The following is a 16,695-nucleotide window of genomic DNA, read 5'->3' as shown; positions in this document are numbered from 1 at the left end:
CAGCTCCGCTACATCCATTAAGATCTTCAGACATCACACACACACAGCTCTGCTACATCCATTCTCACCCCCACACATCACACACACAGCTTCACTACATCCATCCTGACCCCCACACATCACACACACAGCTCAGCTACATCCATTCTAATCCCCCACACATCACACACACACAGCTCCGCTACACCCATCCTGATCTCCAGACATCACACACACAGCTCCGCTACATCCATTAAGATCTTCAGACATCACACACACAGCTTTACTCCATCCATCCTGACGCCCCACACATAACACACACATCTTCGCTGCATCCATCCTGACCCCCACACATCACACACACAGCTCCACTACATCCATCCTGACCTTCACACCTCACACACACAGCTCCACTACGTTCATACTGATCCCGCACACATCACACACACAGCTCTCCTAATCCATCCTGATCCTCAGACATAACACACACAGCTCCACTACACCCATCCTGATCTCCAAACATCACACACACAGCTCCGCTACATCCATTATGATCTTCAGACATCACACACACACAGCTCTGCTACATCCATTCTGATCCCCAGCCATCACACACACAGCTCTACTCCATCCATCCTGATCCTCCCACACATAACACACACATCTTCACTGCATCCATCCTGATCCCCACACATCACACACACAGCTCCACTACATCCATCCTGACCCACAGACATCACACACACAGCTCCGCTACATCCATCCTGATCCCCACACATCACGCACAGCTCTGCTACATCCATTCTGATCCCCACACATCACACACAGCTCTGCTAAATCTATCCTGACCCCCCACACATCACACACACAGCTCCGCTACATCCATCCTGATACCCAGACATCACACACACAGCTCCACTACGTCCATCCTGATCCCCCACACATCACACACACAGCTCCGCTAATCCATCTTGATCCCCAGACATTACAAACACAGCTTTGCTACATCCATTCTGATCTCCAGACATCACACACACAGCTCTGCTAAATCTATCCTGACCCCCCACACATCACACACACAGCTCCGCTACATCCATCCTGACACCCAGACATCACGCACACAGCTCCACTAATCCATCTTGATCCCCAGACATTACACACACAGCTTCGCTACATCCATTCTGATCTCCAGACATCACACACACAGCTCTGCTACATCTATTCTGATCTCCAGACATCACACACGCAGCTCTACTCCATCCATCTTGATCCTCCCACACATAACACACACATCTTTGCTGCATCAATCCTGACCCCCAAACATCACACACACAGCTGCACTCCATCCATCCTGATCCTCCCACACATCACACACATAGCTCTACTCCATCCATCCTGATTCCCAGACATCACACACACAGCTCCGCTACATTCATCCTGATCCCCAGACATCACACACACAGCTCCGCTACATCATCCTGATCCCCACACATCACACACAGCTCTGCCACATCCATTCTGATCCCCACACATTACACACAGCTCTGCTACATCCATCCTGACCCCCCACACATCAGACACACAGCTCTGCTACATCCATCCTGATCCCCAGACATCACACACAAAGCTCCGCTAATCCATCCTGATACCCAGACATTGCACACACAGCTCCACTACATCCATCCTGATCCTCCCACACATCACACACACATCTTTGCGGCATCCATCCTGACCCCCACACATCACACACACAGCTCCACTTCATCTATCCTGACCTCACACACCACACACACAGCTCCACTACATCCATCCTGATCCCCACACATCACACACACAGCTTTGCTACATCCATTCTGATCCCCACACATCACACACAGCTCTGCTACATCTATCCTCATCCCCAGACATCACACACACAGGTCTACTACGTCCATCCTGATCCCCAGCCATCACACACACAGCTCTACTCCATCCATCCTGATCCTCCCACACATAACACACACATCTTCACTGCATCCATCCTGATCCCCACACATCACACACACAGCTCCACTACATCCATCCTGACCCCCAGACATCACACACACAGCTCCGCTACATCCATCCTGATCCCCACACATCACGCACAGCTCTGCTACATCCATTCTGATCCCCACACCTCACGCACAGCTCTGCTAAATCTATCCTGACCCCCCACACATCACACATACAGCTCCGCTACATCCATCCTGATACCCAGACATCACACACACAGCTCCACTACGTCCATCCTGATCCCCCACACATCACACACACAGCTCCGCTAATCCATCTTGATCCCCAGACATTACATACACAGCTTCGCTACATCCATTCTGATCTCCAGACATCACACACACAGCTCTGCTACATCTATTCTGATCTCCAGACATCACACACGCAGCTCTACTCCATCCATCTTGATCCTCCCACACATAACACACACATCTTTGCTGCATCAATCCTGGCCCCCAAACATCACACACACAGCTCCACTCCATCCATCCTGATCCTCCCACACATCACACACATAGCTCTACTCCATCCATCCTGATCCCCAGACATCACACACACAGCTCTGCTACATCATCCTGATCCCCACACATCACACACAGCTCTGCCACATCCATTCTGATCCCCACACATCACACACAGCTCTGCTACATCCATCCTGACCCCCCACACATCAGACACACAGCTCTGCTACATCCATCCTGATCCCCAGACATCACACACACAGCTCCACTACTTCCATCCTGATCCCCCACACATCACACACATAGCTCCGCTAATCCATCCTGATCCCCAGACATTGCACACACAGCTCCACTACATCCATCCTGATCCTCCCACACATCACACACAGATCCGCTACATCCATTCTGATTCCCAGACATCACTCACACAGCTCTACTCCATCCATCCTGATCCTCCCACACATAACACACACATCTTTGCGGCATCCATCCTGACCCCCACACATCACACACACAGCTCCACTTCATCTATCCTGACCTCACACATCACACACACAGCTCCACTACATCCATCCTGACCCCCAGACATCACAGACACAGCTCTGCTACATCCATCCTGATCCCCACACATCACACACACAGCTCTGCTACATCCATTCTGATCCCCACACATCACACACAGCTCTGCTACATCTATCCTGATCCCCAGACATCACACACACAGCTCTACTACGTCCATCCTGATCCCCCATACATCACACACATAGCTCCGCTAATCCATCTTGATCCCCAGACATTACACACACAGCTCTGCTACACCCATCCTGATCCCCAGACATCACACACACAGCTCCTCTACGTCCATCCTGATCTCCCAAACATCACACACACAGCTCCACTAATCCATCTTGATCCTCAGACATTACACACACAGCTCCGCTACACCCATCCTGATCTCCAGACATCACACACACAGCTCCGCTACATCCATTATGATCTTCAGACATCACACACAGCTCTGCTACATCCATTCTGATCCCCAGACATCACACACAGCTCTACTCCATCCATCCTGATCCTCCCACACATAACACACACATCTTCGCTGCATCCATCCTGATACCCAGACATCACACACACAGCTCCACTACATCTATCTTGACCCCCACACATCACACACACAGCTCCACTACATTCATCCTGACCCCCACACATCACACACACAGCTCCGCCACATCTATCCTGACCCTTGGATATCACGCACACAGCTCTGCTACATCCATCCTGATCCCCTAACATCACACACAGCTCTGCTACATTCATCCTGACCCCACACATCACACACAGCTCTGCTACATCCATCCTGATCCCCAGACATCACACACAGCTCTGCTACATTCATCCTGACCCCCCACACATCACACACACAGCTCTGCTACATCTATCCTGATCCCCAGACATCAAACACAGCTCTACTACATCCATTCTGACCCCCGAGACATAACACACACAGCTCTGCTAATCCATCCTGATCCCCAGACATCACACACACAGCTCCGCTACATCCATTCTTATCCCCAGACATCACACACACAGCTCCACTTCATCCATCTTGACCCCCACCGCTCCAATCCATTCATCCATCCTAATCTACACAGCTCCAGCACACACACAGAACACAGCAAAGTCCTGCATCCACTGATCTCCTCCATGGTCATGTGGTTCCTGACTTCTCTCACACAGGGTATCACATGACCTGACATTACCACAGGTCCTGGAAACTGCCGGCTCTGCAGGTCTGTGTGTCCCCTCATGTCAGGACTGCCAGGGGAGTTTTAACTGGTGCTAAAGGGCAGTGCAGGCTCTGCAAGGGGCTTCTGGCAGCCCAGGCTGTACGGAGAAGCTCCTCTGCAGCCAGTCAGTCACACATAGCCCCAGGTAAAGCAGTCAGTGGGCAGTGGTTCTCCTGCAGCAGCTCTATAGCACGCAGCTCAAATAGTAGTTCTTCCATCAGCAGCGGCTCCCTGCAGCGCCGCTGCCAAGTTGTTGTGCGCCAGGACCACAGCTGACTGGCTGAGCTGTCACCCCCCTCACTGATAGCACCCGGGGCCAACTGTACCTGCCGCACCCATCTTGCTACGGCACTGTACTGGGGGATACTCCCACCATATGTGAAGCATGTTGCCCACTTCAGCAGAGCACTTCCAACATAGAAGGAATGCTAACTATACGTTTTATGTAGTTTCTCTGGTGTTCTGTACCACCCGGTTAAGATCTTCAAGTTAAGCTCCTGCAACCTACAGGCTACTGCTATCTTATGTGATAAGAAGATGGCCTTTTGTCAAAGTTTCATAGAAAAGTTTTGCCTATCTCCCTCTCCCAAACATCTACGTAACCCAGCTAGGTGTTCCCCATCTCTCAGGTCAACATCATTTTATAGATCACTGAAATAGAGTGTCTGGGAGGTTCCAAATCCATATACAAAACTTTAAATGGAGAGAGAGAGGTCTAATGAGTTTTTTCACGGATATCAGGGAGATCACATAACTTCTCAACTGAAAATATTGTAACCATGCTCCGGTGGGGCCCCCACATTCTCTGAAGAAGTCCTGAAAGGGCTGCAGTCCTGATTGGGAGAAAACATCCCTCAAGCATAGGGAAACTAGGAAGAGACAATAGAACAGAATTCTGGAGGGAAACTCTAGATTGAAGATTTCCTATTAATGGGGTAAGATGTCCCAGAACTCTAACTAGACTTTGTGATTCAGCGAATCCAGCCCAAGTTTGCAAGAGCTGCTCCCTGAATGGTGAGGCAACTTTAAGATCACCGAGACATCTCCTCGGAATCCTAAAAGCTCACTGTATCAGGAATGGGTTTTGTTTGTATTCTTTTTCTACCCATAGCTTACTACAGCAATCATGTAGAATATCAAGGACACAGTTACTGATAGCTGTAAGCTCTGTAATAAAGGGCAAAGTCAGGTAAACCCATTCCTTCCCGAAGCCTCACCCATGTCAGGATGGCATATTTCAATCTTTGTCTTCACCCCCTCCAGACAAATTTAGATATCATTTGATGTATACTCATTATATACGGCCTATTTAAGTTTACCGTCAGTTTCTGGCATAGATATAAAAACGTCGGCAAGACGTCTATTTTGATAGTGTAAAGTCGACCAAACTACAACAGATATAGTGGGCTCCATTTCTCTAGGTCCCTCTCCAAACCTGACATGAATGATTTAAAGTTAAGCTAAACACCTGGGCAGGGTCTACAGGCACGTGAATCCCCAGGTATCTGATGGAGGAGCTCCGCTAACAAAATGGGAACTCCTATTTTCAAGTTTCCAGTCTAACACCTGCTGGCTCTATGTACTTGTACTTCTACCCATCTGTAGGCTATCCGCCTTAGTTTGCCTTTCTCTATGACTTGCCTTGCTTCTCGCATAGTCTTTCTTTTATCACTAAGCAACCTGGTTTACACTCATGACCCCATTTGGGGTAACTGGTATTCAGCGACGGACAGGGGCGCCTTGCCCCCCTGTTGCTAACTACCTTCACCACCAGGCTGGACAACATTTCATGTGGTCCATTCCCCAACGATGGTCAGGGAATAGCCTGCGAAGTTCCTGTTGTTTCCGGATGTACAGTTTGTTCCTGTATTTTCGTCTCCCTACCCCTCCTTCCCTCACTTTCCCCATGGTCGTCAGCGGCGGGAGCTCACCTCTCGAATATTGATAATGGATAGATTGACATTTTGTACCTAAAACACTAGAGGCCAGAATAAACCATCCAAAAGAGGCCAGATCCTCAGACATCTCCATAAAAACAAAGTCATGATAGCGCTTGTGCCGGAAACCCATTTTTCTTCCAGTAACACTCCTAATTGTAAGTCTAACTATTACACAACTTGCATAGTCCCCACAAAGAGAAGCAATTTTGTGGAGCATCGATAGCAATCCATAAGCAACTCCATTATCAGGTTATCTCCTCTGAGATTGACCCAGGAGGGCGATATGTCTTCCTTAAAATTTCTGTTGGCACCACGGTTCTAAGCATTGCAAATGTTTACTTCCCCAACCATGCACAGGTTTCCTTTGGTCTCTGGATCATGGACGCACTTTCGAGCTTCGCTGCAGGATCACGTATAATCCTGGGAGGAGATTTCAACCTATGCCTTGACCCCGCCCTGGACTCTGCAGCGGGTAGGTCTGGGGTTTCTTTCTCTGAATTATGCAAATTCAAAAAAGCCCTAGTCTCCCTACAATTGGTAGACCTTTGGAGGCTTTTACATCCTAAAACAAAAGATTTCAGCTTCACTCCTTAGCCCATAACAGTTATAACCGCTTAGATTATTTGTTTATTTCACATGATCTCTTAGACCTGTCCCCCTCCAGCACTATATGGGTCTTTCTCTAGTCTGACCACGCTTCGGCCTTTGGGGCCTTACAGGGTTTCACAGAGGGGAGAGTGAACCATTCTTGGCGCCTCAATGACAACCTCCTTAAGGACCCGCTATGCGTAGATGAAGTAAAGCGTACTCCCACATGAGGCTCCCACATGGTGCCCCCACACAATGCTCCCACATAATACCCCCAAATAGCGCCCCCACATGGTGCTCCCCCACATAGTGCCCCCCCACATAGTGCCCCCACATAATGTTCCAACATAGTGACACCCCCCACAGTGCCCCCACATAATTTAGTGCTCCCACATAATGCTCCCACATAATGCTCCCACATGGTGCCCCCACATGGTGCTCCCACATGGTGCCCCACACAGTGCCCCCACATAGTGCTCCCATATGGTTCCCCCACACAATGCTCCCACATAGTAGCAACAATTATATCGACTGCAGTAATAGTGCTACCACAGCAGCTTTAGTACCCCCACAATAATATCCACTGCCGTAATAGTGCCCCGTTAATAGTAGCCCCAGCAGCAGCATCCCCGTAATTGTTGCCACAGCAGCAGCATCCCCATAATTGTAGCCACAGCAGCATCAGTACCCCCACAATTATATCCACTGCAGTAATAGTAGCCCCAGCAGAATCAGTGTCCCCACAATTATATCCACTGCAGTAATAGCGCCCCCACAATAGTTGCCCCAGCAACATCAGTGCCCCCCCAAATTATTGCCACAGCAGCATCAGTGCCCCCACAATAGTAGCCACAGCTTCATCAGTGCCCCCACAATTATAGCCACAGCAGCATCAGTTAACCCTACAATTATATCAACTGTAGTAATAGTACCCCGACTATAGTAGCCCCAGCAGCATCAGTGCCCCCACAATAGTAGCCCCAGCAGCATTAGTGCCCCCGCAATAGTAGGCACAGCAGCATCAGTGCTCCCACAATTATATCAACTGTAGTAATAGTGCCCCCACAATAGTGGCCCCAGCAGCATCAGTAACCCCACAATTGTAGCCACAGTAGCATCAGTGCATCCACAATTATATCCACAGCAGCATCAGTCCCCCCCCCAATTATTGCCACAGCAGTAATAGTGCCCCTACAATAGTAGCCACAGCAGCATCAGTGCCCCCACAATAGTAGCCACAGCAGCATCAGTGTCCCCACAATAGTAGCACCAGCAGCATCAGTGCCCCCACAATTATAGCCCCAGCAGCATCAGTACCCCCACAATTATAGCCACAGAGGCATCTGTGCCCCCCCCCCCAATTATTGCCACATCAGCATCAGTGTCCCCACAATAGTAGCCACAGAAGCATCAGTGCCCCCACAATAGTAGCCACAGCAGCATCAGTGCCTCTACAATAGTAGCCACGACAATAATTATGACCCGACAATAGTAGCCATTGCAACATCAGTGCCCTAACAATTATATCCACTGCAGTAATAGTGCCCCCCACAATAATAGCCCCAGCAGCATCAGTGCCCCCCAGTTATTGCCACAGCAGCATCAGTGCCTCCACAATAGTAGCCCCAGCAGCATCAGTGCCACAACAATAGTAGCCACAGCAGTAATTGTGACCCCACAATAGTAGCTACAGCATCATCAGTGCCCCAACAATTATATCCACTGAAGTAATAGTACCCCCAATAATTGCCCCAGCGGTAATAGTGACCCCCAATAGTTGCCCCTGCAGTAATAGTGACCCCCAATAGTTGCTTCAGCGGTAATAGTGACCCCCAATAATTGCCCCAGCAGTAATAGGGACCCCCAAATAGCTGCTCCAGTAGTAATAGTAACCCCCAATAGTTGCCCCAGTAGTAATGCTGACAGCCCCTCCTCCTCCTGCATGACAAATTACTGTGACAGTCCCCCACCCCCGTACGACAAATTACTGTGACAACCCACCATGGTTGCACAAGTAGTAACAGTGCCCAAATTAGTGGCCCCAGTAATAACAACATCCCCCATAGAAACCCCAATAATAATAGTGTCCTCCCTAGTGGCCCCAATAATAATAGTCACCCCCATAGTAGCCTAGGAGTAATAGGGGCCCCCATTGAGGCCCTAGAAGTAATAGTGGCCCCTGTAGTGCCTCTGACCCGGCAGCAACCCAACAGGCAGTCCATTCACGCAGTCTCCACCCCAAGTCTGATGGTGGCAGCTACTGTTGAGTCTGTGAGCGCTGACCTTCCCCTCGGTGTCTGCACTGCATGTCTTCTCACACCCTTTCTGGGTGTTCTCCTTGGGGAAAGACAATGCCATCCCCCAACCCACTCACCCCCTAGGTATCTCCAAACACTGGCTTGGTCTCCTATTCCCAATCATTGTTTCACAGACTTGTTAAAAGTCGTACATTGATTTAAAGGAATGTTGCCACCCAATAGGTGGCGCTGCAGAGGTATTGTTCCATCTTCCTTATTCATGACTGGCACATTATATCTTGTTCGTTGCTCCTCTCACTCAGCCCTCTTCTATGTGTGGATCAAGTTCTAATTGGATGTATTTTTATACTTCAAACTGGTTCGGCTATGGTGTCTAATCGCACTTATTCGTAACACGTTAAAATATGCCTCTATGATGTATGTCTGTCTCTTCACAGTTGCCCAACTTTTATTAATATTCTTTAACCAAAATTATATTTTATTAGGGACCTTCTCAGTGATTTTTTTTGCTAATTTCAAGGTTTCTACTGCCTTCAGTGTTTTCTAGTAAAACATACAGAAACTGTATAAATTTGTCATTGCGCTAATCATACTGACCAACAGAGTAAATTTCATGTCATTTTTACTGCAATGTGAACGTGGTAGAAAAAACTGACCACCCCAAAAAAGATGCAATTGCATTTTTTCATTTAAACCCACCTAATAATTTATAAAGGTTTTTCAGTCCATTATGGTACCATCAGAAGATACATCTTGTCCCGCCAAAAAACAACCCTTCATATAGCTATATTGACGGGAAAATAAAATATTTGCAGATGGCAGGGATTAAAAACAAAAAGAAGACAAATCTTGAATGGGTTAACCAATCTGTGCCTATTAGAGATGAGCGAGCGTACTCGGAAAAGCACTACTCGCTCGAGTAATTGGCTTTATCCGAGTATCGCTGTGCTCGTCCCTGAAGATTCGGGTGCCGCTGCGGCTGACAGGTGAGTCGCAGCGGGGAGCAGGGGAGAGCGGGCGGGAGAGAGGGAGAGAAAGATCTTACCTCCGTTCCTCCCCGCTCTCCCCTGCAGCTCCCCGCTCCGTGCCGGCACCCGAATCTTTAGCCCCGAGCACAGCGATACTCGGATAAGGCCAATTACTCGAGCGAGTAGTGCTTATCCGAGTACGCTCGCTCATCTCTAGTGCCTATATATAAACTATCTACAGGGTGTATCAGATAAACAGAGCTGAGAACCCCTATTATAATACAGAATTAGTGGGATAGTGCCAACATGTACAACCTCATTTAGAATGGGGGGCCCAGGGCGAGCATGTGATCACCATGGGTCCTGCTCTCGTCCCCCCTCCTTCTCCAGCAAACAGCTGATTTAGCCAGGAAAGCCATGGCTAGCCACAAATGTTGTATTCTTGAGTCTTACAATATTACATCTTATAGTCACTGATTACTTCAGAAGGGTCATTGATCCGGGGAGTTTCACTGATTTTAATGATGTACAGACAATAAAATAATCCATAGTTGGAAAATAAAAACGACTTAGAAAAATTAATATTTATTTGTAAATAAATGGTTCTAAGTAATAAAAGCTCTAGGTTTATATTCTCTTTTGTTCCATTGGTCATTGGATAAGCCCAATCAAATCCATCGTGAGTTATTGTATTTGTACAATAAAATATTATAATGTTTTTTTTAATGGGGTTGTACCAAATCACAAGTTATTCCCTGCCCACAGGAGGAAAGGATAACTTGCTGATCGGTGGAGGTCTCAGCTCTGAGATCCCCATCTAGGCCGAAAATGGGGGGTCCCATGTGCCCCTCTCTCTGTCACTGCAGGGTCGCTGCAACAGAGCTGAAGGAAAATACTTGAGCGCTTGTATTCAGCTATTTCTGTCAGTCCCATTGAAATGGAGGGAGCAGCAGCAGTGCTCCGTTCAGTCTCTTCTACATTGCAGAGGGGTGCAGTAACCCCACAGTGAGGAGTGGGGGGGGCATGGGACCGCCGTTCTCTGGATAAGTGGGGGGTCATAGTGGTAAGACCCCACCGATCAACAAGATTTCCCTATCCTGTGGAAAGGGGATAACTTGTGATTCTGGTAGAACCCCTTTCAAACGTCTATAGCCCCTGTAGATGTGTGCTATGTGCTTTCAGTTTTTTGCCTTTTGCAACAATCCTTACTTATTTAACATTATTTTTAGAAAAATAGCCTTTAGTCAATGTGAAGTTATCTACATTATTCCTATCACATCAGAGAAGCATTCAACTCCTTTGTTTTGATGTTTAGCTTCTGTATCCCCCGGGGTTTTATACGTATTCCCTCAATCATTACATTCACAATTGTGTTATTAATGAGAGATTCTAATTTACTGTAACTCTTAATTAATATCAGTGGAGCAATAAATTTTATAAATAAACCGCCATCTGCCTTTCCCCGCAGAGCCTATCACAAGGATACGCTCCTTCTGTATTGCTTTAGATGCCATAATGCGTAAAAATGTATCATGGGATGCGTCGTACATATGTTCATGCAGGACGCAGGAGCTGCAGATATGAATTACTTTAATGTAATCCAATGGATTCCAACATTACTACAATTTACTTGCAATATATACAAGTATTCTTGCTGATATGTCACTTTGTGGAATCTGAGCAGGAAGCTGGCCACAAACGGGTCCAACTCTCAAGAGCTGGGGTACATTTCTTTCTGCGCTGGCTACTGAACTGACTACAAGTTATGTGTATAGTTGATGGTTGTTGCAAGATACTTTTTTACAGTTTCTTAACGAATAAGCTCATTGTAATATTTTTCTGCTTTCAGAAATATTAAACAGGGGTCAACAGTGATTTACATATAGTACTAGAGTTATGGAATGTGGGGTATAACCATGGGACATGTACCCCAGTTTCAGCATATGGCTAGAATATACATACAGGGTTTCTGAAAAGTGTGCAAACACCCATATAGAATGAAAATAGTTTGATCTCATTTTGCATACAAGCTGTGGAACAGGGGAGAGGGGAAACTGCTAACCTATGTCATCCACATAATGGCAATTTGTAATCCGTCTTGGATTCAATTCTATTTTGTGCAGTTGGAAGGATTGGGGTGTGATATATCAAACTGGCAGGGAATTTCACCCAAAAACTATGCTATGCTTCATTGTAACCTAACTTTATTTGTCTCATGTTAATACAGGGATTTTTCTTCATTACAGGCAATATGAATGTTAATTCAAGCAGAACATGTTGAGATCATCTTTATGACAGGTGAATTAAGCACACGTGTCATTGCTGCAGATTTCAATCAACGCCACCCAACTAGATCTCCCATCACCCACATTGCAAGGATCAAACTTCTTTCCAAATTCTGATAAAGCAAAAAAAAGTTACTAATAAAGCATTAGCAATAGAGATGAGCGAACGTGCTCATTTAGAGCAATTACTCTAGCGAATATCGCTTTTTGGAGTAACTGCCTAACTCTTTTTTTGAGTTTGCGGGGGGGGGGGGGGGGGGGGGGAGCAAGGGGGAGAGAGAGCTTCCCCCTGTTCCCCCCCTGCTACCTCCCGCCGCCCCCCCGAATCTTTTCACCCGAGTAGGCAGTTACTCGAAAAAAGCAATTGCCCTAAACGAGCACGTTCGCTCATCTCTAATTAGCAACTTAGATTTTGGTTTATCAGCTACAGAGCCTGTTTCTTGGAATTTGGAAAGACGTTTGACAACTGCACTGTGGGTAATGGGGAAGCCTGTTAGGGTGGTGTAGGTTGAAATCTTCTATAGTGACATGTCTGCTTCAGTTTGTTATATCCCACACCTACCTTCCCATTGGAAAAATTAGAGTTGAATCCAAGAAGGCGACATTCAAAATGTCCGTCATGTTGGTGACATAGCGTAACAAATTTACCCGTTCCTCTGCAGCTTGTACGTAAAATTGGATCACCATTTGGCAAACCGTTTTCATTCTACATGGGTTTTTCCACACTTTTGAAACGCCCAGTACATTGATAATCATCACAAGAACTGTTTTAGGCTGTATTCATACTTTCCTCTCATCCTGTGGTCCAAACCAGATGTCAATTGGTGCAATCTTCTAATTGAGCATAGATAGAAAATAAAACATTACATAGTGCTCATTAAAACTGGGTCAGATGTAACATTGAAGCTTCAGAGCAGACCAGCATTCACTAATGTTGATTACTGTCCGAAAGAAACAGGAACCGTATTTGCTATTAGACGTCAGGCAGGTTCAAGTAACACGCAGACTCCTGAATGTGAAGACGTAGTTGTGGAACGTGTCACTGCCCATCCAAGAACAAGCATACATGCAACTGTTCATGGAGTGCAACTCAATTATATGAGTATTTGGCAGGTTCTACACAATAAGGACCTGCACCCTTTTCATCAGCAGCAAGTCCAAGTGAAGGAACAGCCTGACTCAGAGCATGTATTGTCCATGGATAAAGGAACCACTGGGAACATTGATGCCATGGTTCACTTAGTTTTCTACCCCAAGGACAGGAAATCAAGCATTTTCATAGCTCTCTGCCATTTCTAACTTCTGACCATGGGTTCCTTAAAGAAAGCTGTTCACCATATCACCTTCTACAACTCCTTACATGCATGAAATGTTATTCGTTTTTCACTAAGTATATTTCATGTTATTTACAAGAAAAATGTGTCCATGTGCAGAAAAGATTTTTCAGGATGGGGCGACGATATAAAGGGGCGGTTAGATTCAGCATTCTGTTGTGATAGGATTACTTTATACTGCTAGAATCCGGTGACTGATTTTGTTTAATAGGTAATTTACATGTTAGTAAGAAGTAAGTTACAAGTGCGGTGGAGTAATACATGACCAGACTACTCAGTGATTGTTTGTAGTCAGTCACCATGGAAACATATATTAGAAGCAGAAGCCAAAAAGTGGCAACAGCACGTAAAATACATTTGCTATCAGAAGTATACATACCTATAATAAATCCTCTTATTATTAAACCACATTAAATAATGCAAGGTTCTTGGTATATAATTTCAGCAAATCATATTGGCCCATCTACCAACGTCCGGGTGACCAAGCTTGCAGTTGGGTCCCAACTAGAGATGAGCGAGCATACTCGCTAAGGCAAACTACTCGAGCAAGTAGTGCCTTATGCGAGTACCTGCCCGCTCGTCTCTAAAGATTCAGGTGCCAGCGGGGGAGAGCGATGAGTTGCGGGAGTGAGCAGGGGAAAAGAGAATGACAGAGAGATCTCCCCTCCATTCCTCCCCACTCTTCCTCGTCGCTCCCCGCCCCCTGCCGGCACCCAAATCTTTAGAGACAAGCGGGCAGGTACTCGCATAAGGCACTACTCGCTCGAGTAGTTTGCCTTAGTGAGTATGCTCGCTCATCTCTAGTCCCAACACTAATACCAGGTGGTTTAATCTTAACCTGGGAAAGATGGGTACCTACCTAAAAGAATGCTCTTCTCTTGGGACTAAGCCTAGAAATAAAACCAGGGAAGGATAGATACCATTTATATGGTCCAATAGGGGGAACAGAAGGTAAACGGGCAGCGGGCGGGCACGACCAGGTGAAGGCAGCCACTACTCCACAATATGGTACACAATGGTATTATATTATTAATCAGGGCTGCAAAGGTCTTTATTTTTTTTATTTTAGGTGCATTGGGACAATAGAAAGTGGATGCAAATGTGGATATAGCCTTCAGGTGGTGTAGTGGCTATCAGGGCATGCTGGGAGTTGTAGCTTCTGGTGCAGAGAGGTTGGAGACTGCCAAATTTCCATATTCAGTGCCAACAAACTTTGTTGTTTCCCTTATTTTCTTCAGATGAGGATTTGCAGAATAAGGTGCTACAACCAGACCGCAACTTCTGACTTTCTTCTTGTGGGATTTTCAGTGATCAATGAAGCAGGATTGTATATTTTTGTCCTCATTTGCATCATTTATATTTTATCTCTATTGGCCAATACCTTTATTATTATCATTGTTAAAGTTAACCAGCGTCTACACAAGCCCATGTACTTCTTCATAGGAGGATTTTCATTCCTGGAGATCTGGTATCCTACCGTCACAGTTCCCAGACTACTATGGGCTTTGCTAAGTAAAAAAAAAAGTATTTCTCCGGCCGGATGCTTAACTCAGTTCTTCTTCCATTTTTCATTTGGTGCTACAGAAAACTTTCTTCTGACTGTCATGGCCTTTGACCGATTTGTGGCTATTTGCAATCCACTGCGCTATTTACTGATTATGAACCAAAGTGTTTGCACCACACTGCTATTGGGCTCTTGGATTTGTGGCTTCATAGTTGTCATCATCCCTTGTTTACAGATCTCAAACCTTACGTTCTGTCATGGAAATGAGATCGATCACTATTATTGTGACTTTGCTGCCTTGGTTAAGTTGTCCTGCACCACAACATCACGTATCCAGAGGATGGTCTTTGCTTCGTCTTGTTTTGTAATATTAGGATGCTTCATGGCAATCATTCTGTCATATACTTGTATTATTCGAGCAACGATGAAATTCTCAACTTCCTTTGGGAGACAAAGGACATTTTCTACCTGCGCATCCCATCTAATCGTTGTGATTCTCTTCTATGCTACGACCATTTTCATGTTTGTTCGACCCACTACTGGTGAACTTTTACACATGAATAAGTTCATTTCTGTGATTCCATCCATTGTAACTCCCCTATTAAATCCTATCATTTATACCCTGAGGAACAAGGAGGTAAAGGAAGCTATAAAGAAGAATGTTCAAGACTTGAAAAAGGGACCAATAAGAAACATTGCATTTCTGTCATGAAGGTACAATATTAGTTACGTAGCGTACAACAACTGGCTGGTGTAAAAATCTAGATTTAATAGTAGCCAGCTAGAAATGAACGATGAGCCTTATCAGCACCGCATGCTGATTTCTCAATCTGAGGTGCTGATAGCATTCTTTCAGCTATATCCCGCTGGCAGTTTTCAGCGAGACACCAGCTGAAAGCACCGAGAACAATGCAGCTGTTTGCACATTCAAAACAGCTGCATTGTTCTCCAAGCTATCATGGCAGTATCCCGCTACACCTGCATAAATCTTAAGTAGCTAATTAGCTACTTAGAGTTATGTAAAGATGATCGCTCAAAACTGTCACTCAAACCGTCGTTTGAGCGATCATAACTCCGTGTAAATGGGCCTTAAGATTGGATAGTTTTCAATAAAGAATATTTTTAAAATTACTTCATTTTTCATTGTAGATGTGTTGGATCAATACAAATTTGTGACAAGAGTGTATCTATACTAATCCTTAAGAGGCTTCTGTTTGGGGCACCAAAAGTTAGATGAACTTGATGATTTCTCAATGATTTTGAGAGAGATTGGCGCAGATAGGCATTTTATATGCTGATCTAAGTAAACAGTGTTATGCAGTAAATGTAGCAAATGTTGTAAGAAGCGAACATCTGATTGTGAGATCTACACCAGCTGCAAACTAGTGTGTATTTCAACTATAATTTACCCACGTTCTTGGAAAAAATGATATTCATATGACGACCCCGGCTCCCTTCAGCCAAACTCCATCCATTATTAAAAAGAAAAGAAAAGGTGTAGGTGGCATAAAATTGCAAAAAATAGCAAGTATATTAACCCTTTACAATCCA

This window comes from Eleutherodactylus coqui, chromosome 10 (genome assembly GCF_035609145.1).
Source record: "Eleutherodactylus coqui strain aEleCoq1 chromosome 10, aEleCoq1.hap1, whole genome shotgun sequence".
Taxonomy (NCBI): Eukaryota; Metazoa; Chordata; class Amphibia; order Anura; family Eleutherodactylidae; genus Eleutherodactylus; species Eleutherodactylus coqui.
Note: the sequence above shows the minus strand (reverse complement) of the source record.